General features: G+C 35.0%; 1 pseudogene; it reads right to left on the reverse strand.

Moving 5' to 3' along the window:
* Positions 1-257: 257 nt before the first annotated feature.
* Positions 258-339, reverse strand: LOC115940459 (U2 spliceosomal RNA; annotated as a pseudogene).
* Positions 340-12,094: the final 11,755 nt, after the last annotated feature.

The raw sequence follows: 12,094 nt of genomic DNA on the forward strand, positions 1-12,094 counted from the left end.
ACAATAATTTGGTAAAGAAATTATTTATCCTTTGGTAGAGTGGCAAAAAAATATTTGAGAAAGAACAGCCCTAAAAATATAAAGAATTTAATTTGTTAATTTCATGATAAGAAAAAATACGAGTCTCACATACACAGTGCCCTCTTTAAGAGTATTTAAAATTGGTATTTTTAAAAGATCCATTTACTATTTAGAAAACAAAACCATTTCAAGTAGTTTTTAATTATGTCATGTATAAGTTTGAAGTAGAATTCATTGAATGGTGTAAAAATATTTTCAAATAAGTTTCAAAACTTAAAAATACTACACTTGATCTTAGCCAAAAGGCCGAGAAGCGATTCAAAACTTAAAAATAAACATGGCATTTATAAAGTAAAAGTGTTTCTCAGAAAAACTATTTCACACAGCTTTGTTTGAAATACTTCTTCATTAAATTGTACAAAATAGATCTTGTTATTATGCATACTTCTTTCTATGTTTCTAGCTGAGGACCAACCAAAATGTAGTAATTCATCCTCTATTAACAGAAGAAAGTATGTATCAGAGTGGTAGAAGTCTTGTTCTGGTCACATCAGAAGGGTTAAGTTTTGTACATTCTTTAAAAGTAATACAGGCTATATTAAAGGGTTATTAAAATTTGTGTGTCTCTGAATCATTGACACAAACAATGAGAAACTGAGAGACAACTCAGTGACAATTGAAATCAGCAATGATGATAGGTTTTTCTAGAGAATACTTTACATTTCTATCCCACACTTGGTCCAAGCAAAAGGAAGAAAAATATACTTTACATAAGAAAAAAATGGTAGCCTTATTCATTTGTTAATCAACACATCAAACGTCAGATGAATGTTGATATTTATTTTGAAAGAAACAAAAAGAGTAGATGATTACTCAAATTGATTTAAGAAATTTGGATATAGAACTTTCACAGGGATGTTACTCCTGATTTAAAGACAAAATCCATCGTACCAAAAATGATTGCAATAAATATCTATAAAGTTAAACTAATAAATCACTAGTTTTTAAACTGCTGATGATATACTTATTTTAAGAAGTAAAAGAAACATTTGATCAGCTAAGAAATTTATATAACATCATCAGGATTTAATTATTTCCTGGTAATATGACCTGTTTTTATTCCAATATTTCCAATAATTTAATGAAAATACCTTCCTTCATGGACACTTTGAATATTGAACTTTGGAGCCCTCTCAGGAAAACATCTACATCTATAAAATTTAAGTGACTACTCAGTATCTGGGAAAATTTTCACTAATGAACATCAGGGACATGTTGATGTCATCTGTTTCAATATTTAAACAGATGTTAGCAAAATAATTTTAGATTTAAAATAATGGCCGGAGTGGAGAGGTCCAGATAACATAAATGCTTCAAAATCACTGTAATTCCATGTGTAAACCTAAAATGTCTTCTTTTGTAAATCTTTTTAGAAAATGAGGCAGCAGGAGAGAGAGGTTTGCTGAGCCAAGTCAGGATCAAACAGAAGAATCCACGATATTCAGTGCAACTGAGCTTGGTTATAACACATCGTGTCTCTTTTTTTTTTTCTGTGTACAGCTATGTGGAAAGTGGTAACTACAACAAGCCCTGGAACACTATCTATCAACAGGAGGTAGAATCATTCCAACTGAAGCAGAATTAAAAGATGAGCTTTTGAAGTGTGACTGACAGTTGGATTAAATAGATAGGTAGATACATATGAAAATAGATTTAGAGTTCTCTAATACATCAAACCACATGTTTAATGTCCTTGATTTTCTTTCTCTTCCCATGGAACTATTCTCTCCTCCATCTTACCCTCTTTCCAAGAGTTTCGGCAATAAGGTAAAGAGAAGAAATTGGGTCAAGCCTCGAGATAGGTGTCCGAAACAATGTTCTACTCTCTGATACTCGAAATCAAAGGAGGAGGTTTTTCTAAGAGGTCTCAACGAGATGTAAGCCATGACTGAGGCTACATCTATCATAAATAATTGGCTCACTGAATTTTTACTTTTTAACTGGTTATTGTAGTATCCTCCCACCAAATTTATTTGTTCCTTCATGCATCTCAACTCTGGAGAATAATATGACTATACCTAGATTATAAATATTTTCTGGAAATGAATTTTTTCAAAATATTCAGAAAAATTAAAAGTTTTGGAAACTATTCTTTTTTTTTTAATTCCAACTCTCAAATTATATGGGGGAAAAACTTTAAACCTATTATGTATTGATAATTCATACTTTACACCCAGTGTATCCATCTTTTTTTGCATTGACTTTTCTCACAGACCTGCTAAGGCCTTAAGAAAACAAATACCGCTGTCACAGAATGGTCTGTTGACTGACCTATAAAAATTCATCCTATAGTATCAATTCTTTTCCATCAAAATCGTCACCACAACTTGAAACTGAATACTGCCTTGGGGAAATATCTTCAGAGACATGCTTATAACAAATATCCTTAAACACTACATTCTAATGTTTAAGAAAGAGCAATAATATGGAAGGCAAAATAGTAGCAAGTTATAACATTTCTGTTTCTTCATCTTTAAAGAAATGAACCAATTAGGACTAAAAGTCAACAGGCAAATTATGATGCCAAGAGATTCTGCTAAGAAGTTTATGAGACTCAAAATCTCTCAGCTTTACTTTGTTAAATACACAAACACAGGATTACCATGAAGGAAAAATATGTGCTATGAGAAATTAAGGTTGGCCATACAATGGTGAAATGTTTACACAAATCATAGCCTCATTTTGTGTGTGTTTTTATTGTAAGATGATGATAATTCTTTGGCCAATATTTTCTTCTAAACATTTAGAATTAAGAAACACTTGGGTTAACTGATGAATAGTCTTCTACATAAAGCCGTGAAAAATGATGAGAATGAGTATAAAATTTCTATCAGAAAATTTGTATCACCTATAATGATACAAATTAAATTACTAACTAAAACTAAATTACTTTTTCTTTATGTACCAAAATGAAAGATTATAGACATGAACATGCTACTCTATGTTGATTTTGAAAAAGTGAATATATAACTTAGATAAAATCATTTTAACTAGAATATATTCTGGATTATATTTTATATACATATATTTAAATCATGGTACTCTAAAATGATTATCAGTCATTCTTCTTAGAGCAGAGGTGAATGAACATCACAGAATATTTATATTATGTTATCTATCTCTATCTATATATGAGACTATACTAGATTTGGATACCTCGGGGTTATAGATATTCTTTTCCCTTGCTTCTCTCTCCTTCCAAGGAAGCATCCTTGGGTTTACAAATTATGTAAGTAATGTTTCATATGAAAAATACACTTTTTTTATTAGAAATATGTTTTAGGAATAAACTTCTAAAAATAGATAATATATATATCAATAAAATGCTAAAGTAAAAGCACATTTATAATGCATACTTAATTAATGAATTATAGAATCAAATTTAGTGTGTGCTTATATATAGCTTAACCCTTTTATGTCACCTAGCATGACTGCACTAGGTCTTTGCAGGGTTCATTGTTTCATAGATTTAGAGACACCATGATTCAAATTATTCCTTGCAATGGAACTATATACGGACCTTGACATCCTTGATTAGCCAAAAGATTTTAGTCATAATCACCAACACGCACATCATAAATAGCAAACAATTTATGTATATAAAAACTTTCAAGAGCAATGTCTCCTGTATTTCAGTGACAACTCTACTTAGTATTCATTTCAGAATTTTTTTTTTAAGATTTTATTTATATATTTGACAGAGAGAGAGAGTGAGAGCAGGAACACAAGCAGGAGCAGTGGGAGAGGGAGAAGCAGGCTTCCCGCTGAGCAGGGAGCCCGATGCGGGGCTCGATCCCAGGACCCTGAGATCGTGACCTGAGCTGAAGGCAGACGCTTAACGACTGAGCCACCCAGAAGCCCTCATTTCAGAAATTTTTGAATTAAAAATCATACATAGCATTTTGTCATTGTAAAGGTATTTAATAAAATGTTAAAACATTTATCACATATGTATAATTTTATGCAGCGTTTTCCTTCATAAAAGAAATCCGTGCTTTTCTTTGGTGTCATTAAAACTCATCATAATTTAATCTTACCTTCAAAGTCTAACTTATATTACAGCAGTGTTGAACTTGCACTCCTCATGCTTGATGAATCACCACTTATATGACACTTTTCATCTTCAAAGCTCTTTTTCAAAATTAATTAATGGCAGCCAATTACATTTCTAGGGAAGAAAAAGATATACTTAAATAGTATCTCTACGAAGAATAGCCAGTATATTTACATAACAAGTGCAATACCATTTAAACCAAGCCCCAAGATTCTGGAAGTCATCCACCTTTGGTACACCATAAAATAGAATTATTTAATTATTACAACTTAACGAAACATAAGAGATCATCTACTTCAAACCTTCCTCATATTTTCTGGATGAAGAAAATGAGGGCCTAAAAGATAAAATGACCGATCCAAGATAACACAATGATTAATGACACAGCAAAACTGGTTTACTACTAATAAATTATTGTTAATGTTTATTGAACTTTGGATTATTATGTGTAATCTTCCAAACACTCTGTGGTAATAGAATCATCCCAGTTATTAATCCCTATTATTTTTAAAGTATGAAGAGAAGAACTGGAATATTGAAGAAGTTATTTTCTTCAACAAAAATGATCTAATAAGAAAGCATTTAGCCATTTTTCACATTATATATATTGCATTTTTGCCTATTCCTACTCAATAACTGAGCTAAAATACAGAATATTCAATTTTGTAATAATATCCAAAGGGAAGATATCTGTCATATATTTGTAACCATGAAAATTAAGTTTTAGATTATGATTTTCCCTTTCATTGCAATTAAGAATGTTTCTTTAAAACAATGATCATCAAATTTATACTCATGGCAAGTGTTTCCTACTAACTTTAATGCTTAAAGAAATTGATGAGGCAATAATTCTCAAGTCATATTAAACATTTTTCAGAGGACTAAAAACTCAATGAATGTCTTTGCTTCATGCTTATGACCATGTTCTTCTTGCTAGCAATAAAACAGTCCTTATAATTATTTTAATTTTTTTCAGTGGAAATAAGTCTGTTGTATATATTATTTCCTTCTATTTGGGGCTACAGATATTCCTTGTCATCAAAGTAGTCTTCACCAAAGGAAAACAATGGAAGCTTCCATTTTTTTCTGGTGCTAAAAATTTCTAAAGCCAAAAGATACTCGTATAGACAGAACCTTTATGTTTTTTAATGAACTTGCAACTGGGCACACCAGAACTCAGTCTACAAAAGGTTATGTTGGCCGAAAGCAAAATATAAACAAATACCTTTATCTCTTAAAAAGCAGGCTACACTACAAAAACCTGTCACTGTATTTTTTTTAACCAAGAAAATACCTGCAGCCCATTTAATGACAGTAATAATCACACTCATCCATAATTTCGGAAATACAAAATCATCCTGAAATAAGACAAACATGTTAAAACAAAGAATAAAGAGGTAATTACCTATAGACTGACAGATTACTGCCTTGCTAGTCCTCATAGGATCTCTCTTACAGGATTAATATAGTCAAAATTACCAAACATAAATATCTGAATTTATCTAACAAAACACATATTATTTATGGTGAATGAATGTTTTGCTCATTTTTCAGACAGTTCTATTTTTTCCACTGAACTCTTTCCTTACTGATAATGGTGGAAAATAATCTTTTCATACTAAGCATTATGCACGTATTTTAAGCCTAAAACCTTGTGCATACATTAAATTTGATGTATGTTTTTTTTCTGAATGTACAGATCAGTATGAAGAAATTAACTATTGACTTTGAGAACCACACGATGTTTATATTGATATGAACCACATTATTATGGAATATGCAAAATAAAAACTACATCCCTGTATATGAAACCATTCTTTGAAGCTCCAGCAACAAAACCTCATTTAAAGCAACCATAATAGAGAACATTTTAAAACAAAACCTTTTATAGGACGTGAAACTCATCCAAATAGTTTTCTTGCTACTCGGTTTTATTATTTATTTTATAATTTCATACCCATTACATAAATACACGTTATATTCTAGATATCTAACTAATCTTAGTTTTCTCTCTCTCTTGTTTCCTTCCTTCCTTCCTTCCTTCCTTCCTTCCCTCCTTCCTTCCTTCCTCCCTCTTTCCCTCTCTCCCTCTCTCCCAACTATCCCTCTCTTTCTTTCATTTTGGTAAGAGGAAAAAAAAGAAAAATAGTCTTGTTTCCTAGATAACTAGATATTTCTCCCCTTCACATGAGTGTCTGACCAACTTAACTCTTGGTCACCATCTGTTTAGAATATAACTTTCCATAAGATAAACTTCTTAACTACATAACACCAGGTCAGTGAAAACAACAGCAAAAACAATCTGAAATCTGAATTTTTTTTCTAAATCTTCCTTATGTAAATCCAAATATTTTTTAATATATGTTTAATGATGCAAAGTAATGACTAAACTTCCTCTGGAACAAGAGGAAAGAATAATTATCAGTGGTCTGTTCTATAATCAATACTTTGAAAGCGCTAAGATTACACGAAGGCATTAAGGGAAAGGAAAAAGGAAGTCATAACTGTAACTGTGGTGAACGAGATGCCAAGCGTGGAGTTAAGTCTATATTATTATATTCAGTCCATGTTGTGGTAGATTGTAATGTTGGTCCCAAGCATAACTCCCCTCTTCCCTGTAAGAGAATTATATACCCCAGTCTATTGCCATGTGCCTTAAGCTTTCTTCTTGCAAGAAGAGGTACACTTTCCTGTCCCGCTGACAAGGTTGGCCATGTGACTTGCTCTAGCCAGTGACACGTGAAGAGTATGAGTGTGCCAGTTCTAAGTAGAAGCTTTAGGAAGCACTGTACATTTATGTCAGCTCTCTCTCCCTCTGCTGTGAAAATGTCCCATAGGAGCAGCTCCTTTTACCTAGACTCCAGAATGGGAAGATATGAGAGTCAACATGTAAAGAGAACAAGACATGAACCTCTACTGTAAGTCATTAACGTTTGGGAAATCTTTGTTACTGTGACTTGGCCTTTAAAAAGCAGATTCAGGGCACCTGGGTGGCTCAGTTGGTTAAGCGACTGCCTTCGGCTCAGGTCATGATCCTGGAGTCCCTGGATCGAGTCCCGCATCGGGATCCCTGCTCGGCAGGGAGCCTGCTTCTGCCTCTGACCCTCCCCCCTCTCATGTGCTCTCTCTCTCTCATTCTCTCTGTCTCAAATAAATAAATTTAAAAAAAAATAAATAAAAAAAATAAAAAGCAGATTCATATGTATGCTGTGTTAAGATTAGTGACATACTAATTCGATAGAGAAAAAACTGAGGATCAGAGAGGTTTAGCAATTTTTCAAAAGAAATTAAGGTTCAGAATTCACAAGTAAAAATCTTTTTACAAGAGAATATCTGTCCCTTGGGTTTCTCATCTGGAAAAAAAATAAGGAATTCTTATAGAGTTATAGGTAGGGTTGGTTTGGGAATTAAATAGTTAATACATGCAAAATAGAACAGTACCTAGCCGTAAGGGTTTACTGTTGTTTTAATTATTATTGTTAATTCTAGGGCTTTCTTCACTTTCAAAGATCTAATCGAAAATACAATGATTATTGTATTATTAAATTATCTAATGGCTTAAGTAAACATGACTTAAGTAAAGTATGTTTATACAAATAAGGGCCATTGTCATGAAAAATAGACCACCACTATTATGAATACACCAAAAGCTTCAAAAGAATATTCTTCAAGAATCTAGACCAATCACTGTAGTTAATCAGATCATAACAAGCTTATCTGTGCAAGGAAACATGAAGAATCTCCAGATCAGCACTGTCTAATAAAACTTTATGGATACTGGAAATGTTCTATATCTACCCCATCTATTCCATAGCCATATAGCAATGGCTAATATGTGGCTATTGAGCGCCTGAAATGTGACTAGTGTAACAGAAAAACCATTTTTAAATTTTATTCAATTTTAACTAGTTTGTATTTAAATAGTTGCATATAGCTAGTGGCTACCATACTGCAGAGCTCAACTCTAGACCTTAACATTTAGAAATCCCAAGAGCAATGAACTACTAATATGCAGATTGCGGCACTGGGATCTTCTTCCTAATTAAATAAGAAAGTTGGAGGAGGACAAATATAAGCAATGAAATATTTAGGTAATCGCTATTCTGGAGAATAACCTAAAGGATTATTTGTACATTATGATGAGTCTGTCCTAGACTGGTATTCTGCAAGCTGTCAATAGCAATTAAACAAATAAATTAAAGATGATCATGAAGGCACTGGTTTCATTAAGCAAAGTTCCAGAAAGGAGGAAGAAAACCATAGCAGCAGAACTCTTGGTGCTAAGACTTCAGTTTCAAAACCTGACTACTGAGAAGCAACATTGTTTTAAACACCATCTCCAGGTATACCATCATCAACCCTCAACTGGACCATCTCAATAGCCTGAACATAGGTTTCTGCTTTTCTCCCTTCCATTCCATAGTCCGCATTGCTACCTGTGAGAGTAAGTTGCTAAAATCACAAAACTTATCATGTCATACTCTGGTTAAACCCATCAGTGCCTTATCATTGCTGTTTGAAGAAAATCCAATCTTTGCCATTATATTATAACCAATAAATTTCAGTATGATCTAGTTCTGTCTCTGAGTGTGCCCTCACCAGAAACCCCTCTTCTCCTCATTCATGACATTCCAACTACTCTGTCCTTCTTTCAGTTCCACAAGACATCAAATTCTTTCCTTCCCCAGGTCTTTGCACCTGCTGACTCTTCTTCCTAGGGCACTCTTTTCATCCCCTTCTTCTTCTATTGACTTAGTGAACTTCTACTTCTGCTTTATGTCTCAGCTTATAAATCCTGCCATATGGAGGACTTCTTCGGTCACCACTGCCTAGTTCTCTTTCAACACCCTGTACATTTCGTACATATCCCTAACTCCAGTTTGTAAATTTGTTTTCACTTGCATAACCCCTGTCTCACATACGGTACTATATGGTCAATGAAAGCAGGAAGTGTATCTGCTTTGTTTACCGATTCAGATTCATTTGTAGCACTTAGCACACTCAATAAACATGTGTTGAATGACTGAATGAACACTCTCTTGTCTTGACTACGTCTTGTCTCCCTAAAATTCTTTCTTTCTCTCTCTGTCTCTCTGTTTCTGTCTCTGTCTCTCTCTCTCTCTCTGACATCCTCATGCTGGCTTTTCCCCTCTCAGCTTCAAGCCTGCAGTGTCTTCTATTTGATCAGTGCTTTGCTATATGGTCGGCCTCTCATCCTTATTACAACCAACCCCCTGTGAGAATGTCCCTTCTTTCCTTTCGTAGCCATGTTTCTACTACAAATGGCATTTTCCCAAAGTTTCTATTTCTTCTCCATCCATTCCCAACTTGCTTCTTTAAGTTTTGCTTTTTGCCCCCATAATGTGTAAAAATTACAGTCTCAAATTTTAACAATTTCCTGTAATTGCCAAATCAAATAACCTTTTCTAATAGTGGAAATCACCCAGAGTCTCATCATACTAGGAATTAACTGTTTCCATTTTTTTTCTATTTACTTTCCATCCTTACACATGTATTCAACTAGTCATAACTAATGGTGAATTTGTATACACTAGTATCCAAAGTTGCTACACTATCACTGGAACTTTTATGTACAAGGAGGTCCATTGTTGATGTGCTACAATTAGACTGTTCTCCTATAACTAGACTCCAGGGGTTTTCACTGTCTCACCATTTAAAAAAAAATTGAGGAAGAAGGTCTTCATCAATTTAACATATCCTTTTCTTGATTCTATCTTTAAAATAAATTTCTAGGAGAAGGAACATTGAGTCAAAGGATATGAATCTATTTATTGCTCTTGAAATGTATTGTCAGATTGCCTGGTGAAGATACTACCAATTTTCATTGCAAACCATTAAAATATGGATGCACTAGCTTCACCATATTCTGCCAGTGATCTTTTCTCTGTCCTGACTCTACTTGATCTCTCTATTGATTTCTTTTGTCTTCCCACCTTGGAAGCTCCTTGTCATTTTACACTATGCCACTGTGGTTCTTTCTCAATTCTCCTTAACCTCCTTTACCACAGTTCTCTTTTCTTTCCAACCTCATATCTGTTCTTCCTCTTCCCTAGGCAGAGTCCCTACTTCTAACTGCACCCTCACTAAAGGCCTCAAATATTTATTTTTGATGTGGACCTTGGGAAGTTTGCAAAATCTGTTTTTGCTTTGTCGTTGCTGTTGTTTGTTTGGTTTCAAGTGCTTGTGGGAACAGCTTGATTTTTTAAAACTTAATTTAAAATTAATGAGGGTTGAGTTTTAGCTGGAAGTAAAATTAGGGATGCTACACAGAAGAAAAGGTATAGCAAATGCAATAATGTGATCTTAATTGGTGGATAAGAGCCATATGACTAGGGAGGAAGCACTTAAGAAATTTGTTTAGACATATAATTGAAGAGCATTATGAAAATAAACTCTAAAATTAAAATAGTCCATTTCAATTCAGTTCATCAAAGTGATATATATGAAAAGCTGCAAAATGTCATCTTCACTGTAGAAAAACATCACCTCACCCTGGGAAATGGTAGCTTAACAGGAACAGAAAGGAAGCTACTGAAACAAAGGGGGACAGATCCCTGCTGTTCAAAGGTTAAGATTCAGGAAGAAGGAGGAGTCTGGGCTATGCAGTTGTTAAGTCAGTCAGTTTGTCATCCCTGCCAATAACTCATCTCAGAGAAACTACTTTGAAAGACCAAACTCAGCGGAAAGTGGGCTACATGATCTAGACTCCCACGCCCACTCACCTCCACAGAGAATTCCACCAGGAGTGATTTTAAAACACCCAATCCATGGCTCTCAACCTCCCAGCAGATTCATTCTCCAGAATATGATGTCTTTCATCCTCCCTCTCTCCCCACCCACCCGCCTCCTCTCACACACACACACGCACAGAACGTAACTAGTAAGGTCTGTAGTGGTAAAGTTAACACAGAGCTGAGAGGAGAATTGGCTCTCTGGCAGCCCAAATCACATGAAAGGCAAGGCTATGGGGAAGGTAGAAGATACTAAGGGCCTTGCAAAAGATCTTGGTCTGCACACAGGAGGGAATGTGAGGGAGATGCTCAATCAGAACCTCAAACCAGAGGCTACAACCAGAAAGAGAATGAAAGAATGCAGAAGCAAAAGAGAGATGGGCTCAGCTTTCCCCTCAGCTACACATTCTGAATAGTACTCCACGAGATTTCCATGTGTCCCTAACCAAAACCCCCTTCCCCAACCTAGCTTGAGTCTGTTTCTGCCCTCTTGTAATCAAACAATTCCTAAGAAGGATACAAGTTGGAGACATTCACACCTTGAAATATTGTATAGGAGGGGGCGCCTGGGTGGCTCAGTTGGTTAAGCGACTGCCTTCGGCTCGGGTCATGATCCTGGAGTCCCTGGATCGAGTCCCGCATCGGGCTCCCTGCTCGGCAGGAAGTCTGCTTCTCCCTCTGACCCTCCCCCCTCTCATGTGCTCTCTCTCATTCTCTCTCTCTCAAATAAATAAATAAAATCTTTAAAAAAAAAAAAGAAATATTGTATAGGAAAAAATCATGCTGTCAACGAATATGTATGTATGTATGTATTTCTTTTTAAAGATTTTGTTTATTTATTTGAGAGAGAGAGACAGAGAGTGAGCACAAGCAGGGGGGAAGGGCAGAGGAGGAGGGAGAAGCACGCTCCCAGCTGAGCAGGGAGCACGCTGTGGGGCTAGAACACAGGACCCCAGGATCATGACCTGAGCTGAGGCAGACACTTAGCGGAATGAGCCACCCAGGTGCTCCGTCAAAGAATATTTATGATTGGAAAATGCTAATGATAATATTGAGCAAAAGCAGAGTATAATCTCAACTGTGTTGGAAACGTGCATGCACACACACATAGGCCCTCACTTAGAGACCTAGAGCATGGTACAGGAACGGTGATTGAACTATGGCATCCATTTTGTGTTTTTTTTAACTAAATAGAACAACCATTTAA

This window comes from Leptonychotes weddellii, chromosome 2 (assembly GCF_054177405.1).
Source record: "Leptonychotes weddellii isolate Sample4059 chromosome 2, ASM5417740v2, whole genome shotgun sequence".
Taxonomy (NCBI): Eukaryota; Metazoa; Chordata; class Mammalia; order Carnivora; family Phocidae; genus Leptonychotes; species Leptonychotes weddellii.